The sequence below is a fragment of the Mesoplodon mirus genome, assembly GCF_964341445.2.
Source record: "Mesoplodon mirus genome assembly, chromosome: 12".
NCBI classification, from domain to species: Eukaryota; Metazoa; Chordata; class Mammalia; order Artiodactyla; family Ziphiidae; genus Mesoplodon; species Mesoplodon mirus.
In genome coordinates, this window is record NC_138988.1 from 105,967,136 (window position 1) to 105,982,229 (window position 15,094).

At 48.5% G+C, this 15,094-nt stretch overlaps 1 protein-coding gene and 1 long non-coding RNA gene across 8 annotated transcripts in view; one reads left to right on the forward strand and one right to left on the reverse strand.

Annotated features, from left to right (window-relative positions):
• Nucleotides 1-3,281, reverse strand: part of LOC309814226 — a 78,030-nt gene extending 74,749 nt beyond the window's left edge. For all 4 annotated transcript variants that reach the window (XR_014295648.1, XR_014295649.1, XR_014295650.1 and 1 more), the window contains exon 1: nt 3,155-3,281. This is a non-coding gene — a long non-coding RNA (uncharacterized lncRNA). The remainder of the gene's footprint in view (nt 1-3,154) is intronic.
• The window catches only part of EXOC2 (exocyst complex component 2), a 154,480-nt gene continuing 141,822 nt past the window's right edge, over nt 2,437-15,094 (forward strand). For 2 of the 4 annotated variants that reach the window (XM_082639777.1, XM_082639780.1), the window contains exon 1: nt 2,437-2,904. The gene's annotated coding sequence lies outside the window, so the exon portion shown is untranslated. Of the gene's footprint in view, nt 2,905-3,714; nt 3,808-15,094 lie in introns of those variants that run through there. The other 2 variants (XM_082639778.1, XM_082639781.1) reach the window with 2 other exon arrangements.

Consider the following 15,094-nt stretch of genomic DNA (forward strand, 5'->3'; position numbering starts at 1 on the left):
ATGGTCCATTACAGACTGGTATACCACGTAGCATGAAACACTTCAGGTGTTCACTTAATGTAAAAAAAAAATCTACAGAATGGGGAACTGTGCCATCATAATGTTTGCTAAGACTGAAAACAAAGGAATTCCACGTTTCAAAGTTATTTTTTCCTCTCTAGGACAAATGAAATCTGATGCAGAATTGAAAACACAAGCTATACAGTGATATTTAATTGCCTCAGCAGCTACTACAGCAATTTTGGGTTTAATGATTTAATTTCCGGCCAGCTTCTGCATGTATTGCACTAACATTTGCCAGCTGGCTTCAGAATGTGGACCAGAAGTTTAAGAAAAAAGAAACACTACCAGTAAGTTTTATATTAGCAAAAGACTCTTTCTTCTTCTAGTGTTTCTGTCTCAGGGATCCAGTATTATTTGTCATTTTTTGATCCAGGAAAGACCTGTGAGTCCTCAAGAGTCATTCATACCAGCTTAATGGCAGGATCGCCTGACTTGGGAAATGATGCATCGCTGAGAGCAAAGGAGAGACGAGAAACAGGGTCAGTTTCACTGTGAGGCGGGGGACCACTGCCGACCTGTGCTTCAGGCCGCTGACTCGTGCTTCCTGTGTTTAAAGTGAATGATCCTGGGAAAGCTGAGTTACTGAACACAGGAGCACTCCTTCCGAGGTAAAGGGGAGAAAAACAAAGTCACGCCAAGCCCCACAACTAAGAGCGTTTGTCCTAAATATCACCTTTTCTCAGGATGTATTTCTCTAATATAGGTGTGCTATTCAACACGTAAAGGTATTCAAATTGTAATAAAAATAGGCTGCTTATTTTTCTGTGATAATGCCTGTCTTGGCTGGAGTCCCCCGGAAGCTGACCCTGCCATATGGTTTCCAGGCTCGAATTTAACTTGGGAGGTGATACCAGGAAACACTAGGAGGGGATGGGGAGGCCAGGTGGGAGAGGGGAGGAAGCGAGAAGAGGTGTGGGTGAAGGTGGTCCTGAGGGCACTGGGGCCCAGCCTCGAGGGCAGCTCTGGACACGCTGGATACCGTGCCTCCCAGCCGCCTCAGGAGCCAGGCAACCAGAGCTCCACACCAACTCCTCGCCTGTCTTTGGCTGAAGCCTGCTTCCGGGCCAGGAAACTCTCCAGTGCTTCCAGCCTACCACGTGTCCAGGAAGAAAGACCCAAGGCACAGCGGCAGGTGCCAGAGAGCAGAGGGGCAGCAGAGGGGGTATGGGTGGGCTCTGGTGGGCACTGCTACACCCTGCTGTGTTCACCTGGTCCTGTCACTAGTGCCTCACGCTGAGTTCCACCCACACCAGGAGTGCTGATAGGTTGAGCTGTGGGTTCCTGCTGCAGTTAGTCCTGGGGCCATAGAGGTTCTCAGGATCTTCCTCCTTTATCACTCGTTCTGGATGTCCTCACTTTCCACCAGCACTTCTGCTGGCCTAGGTTGCTTGCTTGATGATGTTGCTTGCTTCGTCACTGTGGGGTCTGAGCCCCTGGTTGCCATGCCCCTGTCAGGCCAGGGGTGCTGCGTTATCCATTTGCTGCTATCACCAGGCACGGAAAAGATGCCCAGTGAGTGCCCTGAGTCCAGAAGTAATCCTCCCTGCCCCTATTTCCTACTGATCATCAGGGTCATTTTTTTTTTTGTCGCCTGTATGAGGAGCCTAGGGGAGGAGAGGTCTTTAGATTGAGTGGAACCTTGTGACCCCTGGCAGAGCATCCTTCCCTGCCGCAGGAGCAGGGCTCTACTGGGGACGCAGCACCGTACGCTGGTATTAGGTTCACAATACACCCTGCATCCCATAGCACAGCATCCCACCCCCGCAAACCGTTATCCCCGGCCAGAGCTACAGTTGTGCCCTTGAGGCCCTTCTAATGTTCTACCAGGGTGGCACCTTCTGGGCGTGTGAAGTAGGGCGGACCCCGTGCATCTTGCGGTACTGGCCCTCTGTCATACCTCTTTCACTCTCAAACGGGTCCCTGTCCCAGGTGATATCACGGGAAGGCCCCTGATGATAAATCAGACACAGTGAGCAACTGCACAGTGATGACTGCCAGAGCCCTGCAGGCAGGGAAGACTAACTCGAACCCGGATCTGCATCTGGGTCTGCGGAAATCCGCTTGCCACCCAGTGGCTGCCAGGCCTCCGGGAGGGAAGGCCCCGTCCCCCCGCTGCACCTCGGCCTCCGCGTCCGAAGGGGCGGACGCAGCGTGCAGCTCCATCGCCGCCACCACGGCTACACACTCTCAGGCCCCGGAGCAAACAGGCCGGCTCGTCGGCTGGAGTAACCCGCACCGGCGAGCGGAGAGGAGGGCCGGGGAAGCAGAGGCGCGGCCTGCCCTCAGCCCTGGTACACACAACTCACGGCTCCTTCCGCACTAAACCGAGGGGCCGGAAGAGCGCGTTCCCTTCCGGTCCCGCCGCGCAAGGGGTGGCGCGTCACTTCCGGCCGGCCCGCGGCGGCCGCTCCCTGTCAGGCAGCCGGTTCCCCCTGGCCGGGGCCGGACGGGCCGCCTTTCTGTGTCGGAGGCCGGCGCCCGGCAGCGCCCGCCCACCGAACCCGAGCACTGTCCACGCTCAGGGCTCCCGGCCGCGAGCACCATGGCGTTCCGGCCTGCGCGTCGCCTGCCGCCCAGACGCGGTGGCTCAGCCTGAGGCTCCTGAGGAAGCGGGGTCGCGGCCGGGTCCTCCGCTCCCATCCATCTCCCAACTCCCGCCCCCACCCCCACCCCCACCCCGCCCCGCCCCTGGGGCTCGGTCGTCGGGCGCTCGACGCTCGACTGCGCGGCGGATCGACGCCCTCGGCGCTCCGGCGGCGGAAGTGAGGGCGTTGGCGGCGGGGCGGCCGCGGCCAGGGAACCCTTGGTCGAGCGCGGGGCCCTGTCCGTGCGGGCCTGCAGGTAGGTGTGTGTGGGAGTGAGGCCTTGGCTGAGGCCGGCCGCCGCCGCCGTCAGCCCCGCGCCCCCCTGCAGCCGAGACCGTGCGGAGGGGCCCCTGCGCGGGTCCCGGAGCCCCGCCCCCGCCCCGCCGTCCGGGGCCCCTGCTGGGGACTCGGAGCCCCGCCCCGGCTCCCGGCGTGCGCCTTCGGAGCGCCGAGCCTCGGGTGCGGGTGGCCTTTGGCCTCAACTGCTCCCTGGCGCGCCTGCTTACCTGTCCCTGCGTGGGGTTGCGGGGTTCACTGGCGGGGAGCGAAGTCAAGAGGCCGGTGTTGCTTGTTTTCTTGGGTCGCGTCACTGGAGAGCTGCGCCGAGCGTTTACTGGGCGCCCGTCGCCGTGTCTCCGGATCGATTGCGTTATCCCCACTTGACGGACGGCGAGACGGAGCTCATCGTGGCGGCGCGCCTAGCCGTCAGTCTCAGCGCGGGCTGCCGTTGCGGCCGCGCCCGGACGCAGGCGCTCCCCCCGTGAAGCCGGGGCGTGCTCGGGCGGGCGGGAAACCGCGCGCAGGCGCTTCTCTCGGACGGGAAATAGGCGACCGCTCCTACTAGCGAGTCTGAGAAACGTGTGCCTTTCTTTCTTTCTTTTCTTTTTTTTTTTTTAATGAATCTGAGTAAACTTGCAAGAAAAGCTCTAACAAAGTGTTTTAGAACGCTTAAGTAAGTCACCTGGATGCGCTGTATTGAAAAGCTCGTTCTCGCTGAGGGTGTGCGCACCGCTCCTCGAACGCCTGACGATGCTCTGCTTACATTCTGGGCAGGTTTGGTGTAACGACAGGAACTGACAGCCTGAAGCTTCCCAGGGAGCCTGTGTGTCCAACGTGGTGGATCCCCAGCGGGTGATGGAAAGAGGGCGATGCGGGCTTGGTACTTAGATGCTCTCTTCTGTCGGGTTCAGTAGAAGTCTAGTAGTTTTAAACAGAGGGCCCCCCAGCGCAACTTGGAACAACTCTTGGAAGTTTCAGAAAATGGTTTTTTTTTCCTTGTCAGGCATTTAATTTCCCGAGCTGAATATCGTGTTGAAAGTTCCCTCTCTAAAAGACGGTTTATCAGCATGCTAAGTCGAATTTTCATTCATCCCACAAATATTGGAGAGCCCGTGCTGTATGACTCTAATGGGAGGGGGGACTAGTACTTAAAATCTTTGCACGGGCAGCCTTTGAATAAAGGACTTCGGACAGTTTCCAGTGCTGGGCCCGGCAACCTGAGGCCATGTAGGACATGCTGGTTGTGCAGTTAGCCTCTTCATTACTGCTCACCCGTCCTCCACCTCTCCTGCCATCTCGCAGGGCTCCTAGTTCAGCGCCTGCCACAGAGTAGAGCTTACATGGTTTCCGAGTGCGTGGGGTTTAGGCCCGTGTTGGGTAGAAAGGATTGTAAATTGACCGGGGTGGGAAGTAACGTCCATCACTCTGCTGAGCAGTATGCTAGGACCTTGATTGTTCTCAGACCCTGGGGCAGGCGTTCCTGGATCCCCGGGAGTGCCTGGTGAGACCGCACGGTGGAAGTGTTCGCTACCTCACATGATGCTGTGCGTGTTTATGCCGATTGGAAAGAATTGCTGATACAAACACAAGCTTGCAGTAATTGTAGAGAAATGATGCACCTCTGTGGACACACCTGTAGGCATCCTTAGGCCTCAGTTTGAAAATTATGGAGTCGAAGCACCGTTTACTGGTCCGTGTGGGCTGAGCTACTTAACAGCCTTTTTGGGCTTCAGTTTCCTTTTGTACCTGAGAATACATAAAACTGGATTATCTCAGAATTCTTTCTGCTTTGAAATTTTCCAACTCCGTGAATCCTATAACCACTTAGCGCTTGTCCTGTCCTGTGGTATCTTAGGGGTTGTAGCTATTGTTGGTGTTTACACGTCTGTCAGAAGACTAAGCTCTTGCCAGACAGGGATTAGCCTTAGTCATTTTTGTATCCCAATTTTAGCATGTGCCTGACACATGTTAGAAATAAAATTAGTCTGTATTCAGAAAGGAGATATTTTTGCCCTCTCCATTAAATAGCCAAGAACTAAGCTGCAGTATTCAGTGTAAGTACAGCAGGAATTCAGAGGTGGGAAGGATCTTTGGGGGTTGGAGCAATTGGGAAGGCTTCATGGAGATCAGACCTTGATGGGGGAGGATGTGGCCCTTCCGAGAGAAGGCACGTGAACGTCTGGGTGGCTTATGAGAAACAGAGGCCCATAGGCTGGGAAGTGAGTGCATTTTGGATTATGGAGTTCCTTGAACTTCAGGCAGAGGAGTTTGGAACTGACTTACGAGGCTTTTTTTTCCTGGAACATTGTATTAGGTTTGCTCAAAAGCTTCATTAACATCCTTTAATACTGTTGGTAGCAGTTAAGACTGGGGTGGACTATACAGTTTGCTTAATTTTCGGTTTGGGTTTGAGTAATTCCTTCTACTTACTGTTTCCCACTTACAGTCAGTCTTGGTGCCAGTATGGAAAGAGCAGTGGACACTGGGACTTAGGAAACCTGGATCTTAGTTAGAATGTAAGCTGCGCGAGGCGGATCCTCGGCACGACCTGGGGTGCCAGCTGTCTGGCACAAGTTCGCTTTCAGAAGTCCTTGTGCAGCGCTGACTGAGCTCTGCCTCTGCTACTTGCTAGCTGTGCCACTTTGGACAGGGTTGACCTGTAGTTTCATCTGTAAGCTTTGGTGCATTGTTTACGGCCATATCCGCTTGTGAAGTGCGGGGTGTATGATTTTAACTTCTGTTGTATTATAATTTTACTGAAAGACAAAACAAGAAAAACAAGGAATATTTGGTGTTAGTTTAATTTTAATGAAAGCCCCATGTGATTGACATATCTGGGTAAGTCAGGGTGTCAGGAATCAGAATTCATGCCAGATGGTTCAAATACTGAGATTTAAATAAAGAAACTACTTGCAGAGGTGTGGGCAGAGTGAGGGAACAAACGGGATAGTGAGGCCCAAAGGGCAACTAAACAGCTGGAGGGGACAAAGGAGAAAGCAGAGCTGCCCCAGCTGGAGCTTCGGCGGAGGGGTGGCTGCTGCCAGAGGTGTGGTGCTGGGGGAGCAGGACGGAGGTGCCCCAACCTGAGACTGGTTCACCTCTGAAATAAGGAGCTCAGACCACCCACTCTTTGCTGGCAGTCTCTTGTCTTTCTGACCCTCACTCAGTTACCTCCCTCTGCTCCTTTACCCAATTTCCTGTCACCCTCCTACCAGGATGCTCAGTTGTGTCCTCCCTCATCTTTCTGTGGCATTTGGCTGACAGATTCTCAGTCCTGGACCATCTCAACTCTTTGCCTTTTTTTAAGTGCTTGAACTGAGGTTCTGAGACTAGAAGGGAAAAATCATAGCGTCTAGATTTGTACCCCTATAAATCTGTGGTCACCACTCGCAAGTGGCCATCAAAGAGTTTTTTAGAGTTTTCTTTGTTAGCCACTTGCTGCTTCTCTGCAGAATCTATTTTAAGCATTTTCTACTCTTCTCAAACCTCTCATCTTTACACATAATCGGTCTCTACTAAGCAGATAATCTTGCCACCTGAGAACTATAAGAGCTCTCAGAGGAGAACCCTGGGCTCTTTCTTCCAGAACCTTTCCTCCTCCCAGTTACATTGAAAGTGGTTGCCTTTACCCCAGGACGGATCCCTGTACCCCTGCACTCCTGCCTTTGGGTGCACTTCACTCAGTGTTCCTCTCTTGCTAAAGGCTCCTTCCAGTCAGCCTTTAAACGTGCTTAGACAGACAGCAGCAAAGCAAAATAGAAGAACAACAATAAAAAGGTAGCATCCTCTTTTGATTTCACATTCACCTGTTAAAGTTTCTCTCTCTCCTTCCCTTCCCAGCCAGATTTCTTAAATAGTTGTTTATATGCCGCATCAGTCACCCCACTGCTGTCTGGTTAGGTGCCCACCACTCTGCTGAAGGCCAAGGTCACCTGGGACCCCCTTGTCACTAGGTCTTGTTCCTGTCATTTCCCCAGTGTAGTGCCAGAGATTCAACAAATGCTTAATAGATACTTGTTTTGACTGAACAATCTGAGGGTACTCTCTTGTTTCAGATCCCGGTTTATCTGCATCTTTTTGTTTTTCTCTTTCTTTTCTATTAAAGATTTTTTTGATGTGGACCATTTTTAAAATCTTTATCGAATTTGTTACAGTATTGCTCCTGTTTTGACATTTGGTTTTGGTGCAAGGCATGTGGGATCTTAGCTCCCCCACCAGGGATAGAACCCGCACCCCCTGCATTGGAAGGCGAAGTCTTAACCACTGGATCGCCAGGGAAGTCCCCTCTTTGTTTTTCTTAGGGATGGGAATCTGACACTGTCATCTTGGAGGTGCTGGGTAACTAGTCTCTGTATGTATCTCAAATCTTCTGGGTCCCCTAAACACAAATAGAAATCTGTTTTATTTGATAATGACCTTTTCAGTATTGTCCAGGTGACCTGTCTTTCCAGGGGGACCTGGACATTTTTTCCCTAAAAGATTACATTTCCTAAAATATCAAGAAGTTATGTTTTGTCCACCCCACGTGGATCTAGTAAAGAGGAAGTGGTAAGGACATGGGGACAACTGGCAATAGACTTGACAAACGAATAATGCCGTGCTTTGACATGAAGCACTCTCCTTCTTCCTTCCAATAAGTAGTGTATCTTCTTTGAGGTTTTTGTTCTTATGTTTCTGTTTTTGAAGGGTGGTGGTAGAGGGAGGGGATGGATTTGCACTGTTCTGTTTCATTTTTGATATGTCATCAGTGTCCAGTGGCATGAGATAGAGGACCAGTCACCTTTGGACCCACAGCTTTTCGCTTTGAAATGTAGTGAAGGTAATTGTACCCTAGGAGGAGACTTAGCCTGCTGAGGCAGAGATTTTATAGTTTCTGGGAAATAAAGGAGCATTTTAATAAACTCTTCTAATTAAGATGGAATCCAGTGCTTGTTTTAAGGGAATAGCTGGGTAATCAAGTATTTATGTGATAGATGAGGTGTGTGGGAGCTCTGGAGAGTGGAATTGTCAGGCTTTCCCTGTGGACTGTCTGGCTTCCAGCATTCCCTGCTAGTCGCCTTGTGTACCTTCTCTCCCTTTAATACCGTACCTCCAAACATTGGAGCGGGAGTGAAGGTTTTTTTCCCATTAAAAAAAAAAAGTAAGTCCTGTTTATCAGTTTTATATATATATATATATATATTTTTTTTTTTTTTTTTTTTTTTTTTGCTTTACGCGGGCCCCTCACTGTTGTGGCCTCTCCCGTTGCGGAGCACAGGCTCCGGATGCACAGGCTCAGCGGCCATGGCTCACGGGCCCAGACGCTCCGCGGCATGTGGGATCTTCCCGGATCGGGGCACAAACCCGTGTCCCCTGCATCGGCAGGCGGACTCTCAACCACTGCGCCACCAGGGAAGCCCTATCAGTTATATTTTTTAAATCATTGGATTTTTTTCCCCAAATGAGTTGAAACTTACATATTCATTAAAAAACCCAGTATACTTCAGTTATACTTTCTTTATAGGAGTAATGAAAGAGGTATAAGGAGAGAGCTGGGAAAGCAAGGATGCTTTATCTCTTGTCTGTCCAGCTCTTCCGCTGACATCCCTTCTGAGACCTCAGGAGCCGCCTTAGTACACTTGGTACCCCACGGATTCTTTCAGATTTGTGCATGACTCTGTTTTTGTTAACCATGATTTTGAGATGGAGCAGGAGGGAGATGATTAACTTAGGACACTGGACAGGAGTTCAGGACCTTGTGTCTAAGACTTGTCCTGCCCCTGAGCGGAGATGGTGAAGGGTGTGGCAGTGTGATAGAACTTGACCTTGCTCAGGAACAGTAGAGTTTACAGAAGACAGAAGGAGGTAAATCACCATTCTCTGAGACTTTTCCCCAGGTCTCTGGGAGATCCCTCTGGGGCCAGCTGCCCCTGCCATGCCTTGCCCTGTGGGGCAGGTCTATCCTAGGATAGGTTGAAGTGGCTCCAGGAAGATGTGGTGAATTCTGCAGTTTGGGTCTGTTGGTGGGTGGCCCAAGAGTCTAGTTGAGTATGATTTTATTTTTCAGACTCATTAGGCAGTTCTGCAACCAGATTTTTCTGGGGGTCCTTTGGATCCAGGGCGGCTCTGGGCAGGATAGGTCTACCGACTGCTTCTCAAACACTCCTGTGCACAGAATGGCTTAGATGTGTATTAGTGGGTTGGACTGGGCTGCTGAGAGTCCGCCTTCCTGATTTGCTCCCTGGTGATGCTCATTTGAGTAGCATGGGGGTGGAGGCGGGGGGGGGGAGGTTGGGAGTTTATTATTATTATGATTTGGTGGTTTGGGGGGGGGACTCACTTTTCTACGGCCTGACCTCAGAAAATAGTGCTTCAGCATCAGGAGGCTTTCCTTGGCCTATTTGCTGAAGGTTCTCCAAGTCCTCAATGAGTCAGAACTTCTGTTTTTCCAACTCCTGGCCTAATCCCTTTAGCTGAGCTGGGCCTCTGGGTACCTGACAGTGAAAGAACACCTGATCACTCGTTTTGTTCAGATTTCTTGTCTGCTATTCAAATCAAAATTCTTCCTTACTAAAATAGTAAAAAATTTTGGTTTAATCCTTTTAAAGCTACTTTGGTGGTTACGTTTTCTGTTTTTTCTCCCCAATGCTGCTACTTGTTATTTTTTTCTATGTACATTTAGCCTGAAATTATGTAAAAAATAATTTACTGTGTTTTTTTTTGTATCAGTAAGTCTTTTGGAAAATTAAAGATTGTGCCACAGTGAAATATGGGAAAATTATAAAATTAAAATTTTCTGACCTCTGTTGCAGAAACACTTCATGCTGTGCACTTCATTAAAGGAAAAGAGGCAGGCGGGTTAAAACCAACGTAATATAAATCTAAAAGAAAATGCATTTATTTAAGTATATATTATAGATTATAAGAAAATACGTTTGTCTTTATTTTAATGAAATACTTTTATAATGGTAATTTTCTCTTTTGACCTGTGATGGATAGGAGGTTAATTGATGTTAAATGGATGCTTTGTTAATCCTTCATCAGCTACTAAATTGGTTGGGGGAGTACAGGTCAAGGCCACACAAGGCGGGGACTGGCTTGTTTTCTCAGGGAAACCACTCTTCGCTGTCCTGCCTCTCTCCCTTTCTGGCTCTCCATTCCCTCCTCCCCCTCCCCCCTCCGCTCCCCCCTCCCACCTCTCTCCTCTCCCCTCCCCTCCCCCTCCCCCCTTCCCCCTCCCCTCCCGGCCCCGAGTGACAGCTGTTGGACGTTGCGTGCGAGTTGAGCCGGCGCTGTGTGGTCCGAGTGTGTGGTCTCCCTCAGCCGAGAGGCTGCTAACAGGGTGGATGGGAGAGAGCACGCCTGTTTACTTTACTTTCTTTCGGATGCCGGTTGTGCCGAGAGTTTCTCCTAAGCACGAGCAGCTTCGATCCCTCCCAGCTGGGCTGCAGCCTCCCCCTGCGCTGTCTCCCTGTTTGATCCCCGAGGCTCACGGCACTGCTGAGTGCTGGGGTGATTTTGCTTTCGCTGTGCCAAGATATTTGGCCTTGGAGATGTTTCTTTTGAGATAGAGCTAGGGAAGTAAAGCAGAAATTTCAAGATAAGTGACAAAGTTGATGCATTTTTAGAAATTGGGAAAGCTATTATACAAAATTTGGGTCAAATTAATCCAGCTCTGCTTATGTAAAGGAATCTGGGAGTTAAGTGACATCCTGTCATGTATAACAATTTTAATAAAAGTAACCAATTTAAGCTGACAGTTGATTCCTTGACCTTTTGTGAAAATCTACATTGATTTTGGCATGCCTGTTTACTGTAGTTATTATATTGTCAGCAGTCATATTGGCTTATTTCATAGTAAAGATCTGACAAGTCGAGACTATTAAAAAAAGAGACAACAGGCCCCAAATGGAAGCACTTGTGCTAAAACCCATGTCACCAAACTGAGACTTTAATACCTAATTTAATTGCAGTTTCAGGCTTTCCCAGGAAGATAGTCTTAACCTGTCAGTCTGAAATTGCCTGGCCAGGACAGTGAGGTAATCCCTGCTGTTCCCCGGAGGAAGGTGACCTTGCCTGAAACAGCTCTATGCTGGTAACTTCTTTATCCAGCCCCTTCTGCCTGCAGAAGTCTTCCACTGGGTACAGCTCGGAGGAGGACCGCCTTTCTATTTGCTAGATGGGGTGTTGCCCAATGCATGAATTTTTGAATAAAGCCAATAGGATCTTTAAATTTACTCAGTTAATTTTTTTTTAATGAGACAAATGAAACTTTGTTTTCATGCAATAATATAAATTTAGGATCATATCTTTTTTTCCTAATTCTTTTTTTTTTTTTTTTTTTTTTGCTGTACGCGGGCCTCTCCCTGTTGTGGCCTCTCCTGTTGCGGAGCACAGGCTCCGGACGCGCAGGCTCAGCAGCCATGGCTCACGGGCCTAGCCGCTCCGCAGCATGTGGGATCTTCCCGGACCGGGGCACGAACCCGTGTCCCCTGCATCAGCAGGCGGACTCTCAACCACTGCGCCACCAGGGAAGCCCCTTTTTTCCCTAATTCTTTCATTATAAATAGCTTAGTTTCTTGATTTCATTCCTCTCTCATTCCTGAACATTCTCATAGAGATGGTTAAATATCTTGTGACTTAAAGTGAGCACATGTGGACTGTTGATGTCATTGGGATTTTCCATTGTTTACTTCTTCCTCTCCCTGTCTTCCCAACAGTCTTGCTGGAATGGAGTTGGTGTTGCTGATGCCTGTTCAGGACTGGAAAGGCTAGGCCACTGACGCTTTCCAGAGGGGCTAATATAGGTGGCTTATTGTTGTTCGACTGCTTTTCCCGCTGATTTTAACCCTGGGTTTCAGTAAATGAGCTGGGAGGGTAAAGCCTTCCTCCTCTCCCTTGCTCCCTTTCAGTCCTGGCCTTGGCCTTCCTTAATCTCATTTGATCTTGTATCAGAAGATTTTAGAACTTAGTAGTGTCAAATGCTTTTAAAAAAAGAATACTGCCATCCTGTATTTCCTCTTGTGTCCATTTTTGGGAGGTTCTGTGTTTGTGGTGATAATGATAATCTAATGCTCCTAGGAATTCTGAAGTAAAATTAGTATAGTCACAAAGTCGTGTACACATCACCACAATCTAATTCTCTAACACTTACATCACTCCACTATCAATCCTTTTCCGTTCCCCTCCTCTAGCCACCACTAATCTACTTACTGTCTCTACGGCTTTACTTGTTCTGAATTTTCATATAAATGGAATCATAAAATATGTAACCTTGTGTGTTGATTATGGCAAAATGTGTGTAGTGTTAGTAATTTCATTATGTCTTTTACGTAACAAATGAAAATTATGTAGAGAGAGAAAACACTGATAAATAGATGCTACAGTCAAGTAATCATTAAAAATAAAATTGAACTTATGTTTTGGAAACAAATATTTAACAGGAGCTGTGAAATGCTCTAGGCTTATCTTTGATAGAAGTGCCACTTGTGTACTGCCTGTCACCCACCCCTCTGCCGCAGCAGTCCTGGAGGGTCCTGAGTTGCACAGTGTCATCAGTGTCATTGCTAACCGGTTGTTTGAACTCTGAGTGGATAAATCCTGATTGGACCTAGTCTCTCCATTTCTTGCTTCGAATTTACTGGGCTGAGTCCTCCAGGAATGAGCCCTGAGCAGGGAAGCAGGAAAAGGGGCCACTGGAGTGGAAAGTGCCCACAAGAGCAGCGCGTCCTTTGCAGGGCAGAGAAAAGCGTCTGTAGAGCCACAGTACCTTGGCAGCGTTTTTAAAAATAGCATCTCCAAATGCTTCTCTGTTGCAGACAAATTCGTCTTTAAGCCTAAGGGAAAAATTACTGTCTTTGTTTGGACTTTACATTATTTAGGCCTGAAGAGTTGGAATCTTTTGTGGGTTTTTTTGGGAATATTTTTTATATTCTCAGTACTGCTCCGTTTTTTTATGTGTGGATTTTTTAAACTGAAAAATCAAACTTAAATCCGTTTGGGCTTGGTTTTTGTAGAAATAAAAGATGGTGAAAAATAAATATTTTTCTAATCAGAGATTTACGAGGGGTAAAACTCATTTTGGTTTAAACATTTTAAGGATTTTTGGGGAAAAGGGGACTCAGTATTAAAGATCTGACCGTACACATTAGATTTCTGATTTTCAGGTAATTCTTTATGGAAGTGGTAATAGAATAGGAAACTTTTCACCTCTTGGGCATTACAATTGGAGGCCACCCCTCCCAGAGGCAGCCCAAGAAGAGGAGTTGTTCTGCACGGGTCTTGGTAGTTAATTTGGATTCACCTCTGATTCCTTCCTGTGGCGTGAACTATAACCTGCGTGGAAAGTGAGCGCCTCTGGGCTGGGTGGCCAGAGGAGCTGTCATAGGCTGATCGAGTAAACTTTTACGATACAGTTAGAGGACTCAGTTTCTATAGTAGTTTCTGGTGCTTGCTATTGTGGCACAGAGTTATTGGTTTAAAAAACCAATGGGAGGGCTTCCCTGGTGGCGCAGTGGTTGAGAGTCCGCCTGCCGATGCAGGGGACATGGGTTCGTGCCCCGATCCGGGAAGATTCCACATGCCGTGGAGCGGCTGGGCCCGTGAGCCGTGGCCGCTGAGCCTGCGTGTCCGGAACCTGTGCTCCACAACGGGAGAGGCCACAACAGTGAGAGGCCCGCGTACTGCAAAAAAAAAAAAAAAAAAAAAACCAAAGGGATACAGCACAGAATCAAGGAATGGCATCTGTCCTGCAGTGGGACAAATCAGGTCGACATCCCTCTCAAAGGCCACCTCTCGGTGGTGTCTCATAGCTGGAATCCCACATGGCCTGAGGTTTGCTGCTGTCCTTGAAGAGCCAGAAGAAGAGAGTGCCAGTGAGCCCATGTGTTCCCTGGTCTCTTTTCCCAGCCACCATCTGCCAAGTGTCCACGTTGTTCTGGCCCTGGGCTGGGTGCTGGGAGTACAGAAAAGAATATGATGCAGTCCTAACCATACCCATTGAGGACTGTTCTTTATCAGGGACCTTGGTACAATAATTCTTTTTTTCTCCTTTTTTTTTTTTTTGCGGTACGCGGGCCCCTCACTGTTGTGGCCTCTCCCGTTGCGGAGCACAGGCTCTGGATGCGCAGGCTCAGCGGCCATGGCTCACGGGCCCAGCCGCTCCGCGGCATGTGGGATCTTCCCGGACCGGGGCACGAACCCGTGTCCCCTGCATCGGCAGGCTGACTCTCAACCACTGCGCCACTAGGGAAGTCCCCCCCCTCTTTTTTTAAAAAAAGAGTAAAGGGTTCTTGTGACCAAAAAGTGAGAAAATCACTGCGGATTATCTCCAGCCACTATTGGCTCATTTCTTGCTTAAGGAACCACCGTTAGGAAGCTCCAGGCTCCTGTGTGAGGGTCTTGGATCTTTTACCTAGGGAGCTGATGCTTGGTGAGAGGGACTTGGCCCACAGGTGGCTTCTTTCCTTTTTGTGATTTTTTTCTCTTTTTTTTTCTCTATAAAATTGTTTTTTCTTTTTTCTTATTCAGTGTACAGTTTAGGGGGCAGGGTGGAGGACAGGGTGGGGGGATGATCATGGGGTGTCAGGTGGGACTCTGGGGGACAGGGTGGGTGAGTCTTCATTTGCACCCTCTCCGTGCAAATGATGTGAAGCAGTAATGACTGAGAATTTTCCAACGTTAATACTAGACAACAAACGGCAGATCCAGGAAGCTCGGAGAATATCAAGTAGGATCAGTACTAGAAAATCTGCCTCTAATCGTATTATATTCAAACTGCAGAAAATCAAAAAGAGGAAATCTTGAAGTAAGCTAGAGGAAAAAAGCCTTACCCTTGCGGCGGACCAAGAGTAAGAATTATATTGGATTAGAACAAATGAACTAAGTGTTTAGTCCAGACAGATAGAAAAAGAAAAGCAAAATAAAATGCAAGGAAGAGGAATTAATACATGTTGAAGCTGTCAGTAATGAATTAGTAACAGTGCTCCTGAAAAAGAAGGTAGACTTTATAGCTTACATCAAGGACTGTTATTATAAAAGGTCATTAAAACAAAATATTGACCAGTCTAACCATGAAAAAATATTTACAGATACTCAAGAAAGTGAAAAAAGTAATAAAATGATAGCTATGGAAGAAAATAGTATGATATTAAACTTGAAAATCAGAACAAAATACCTGACTTTCTGAA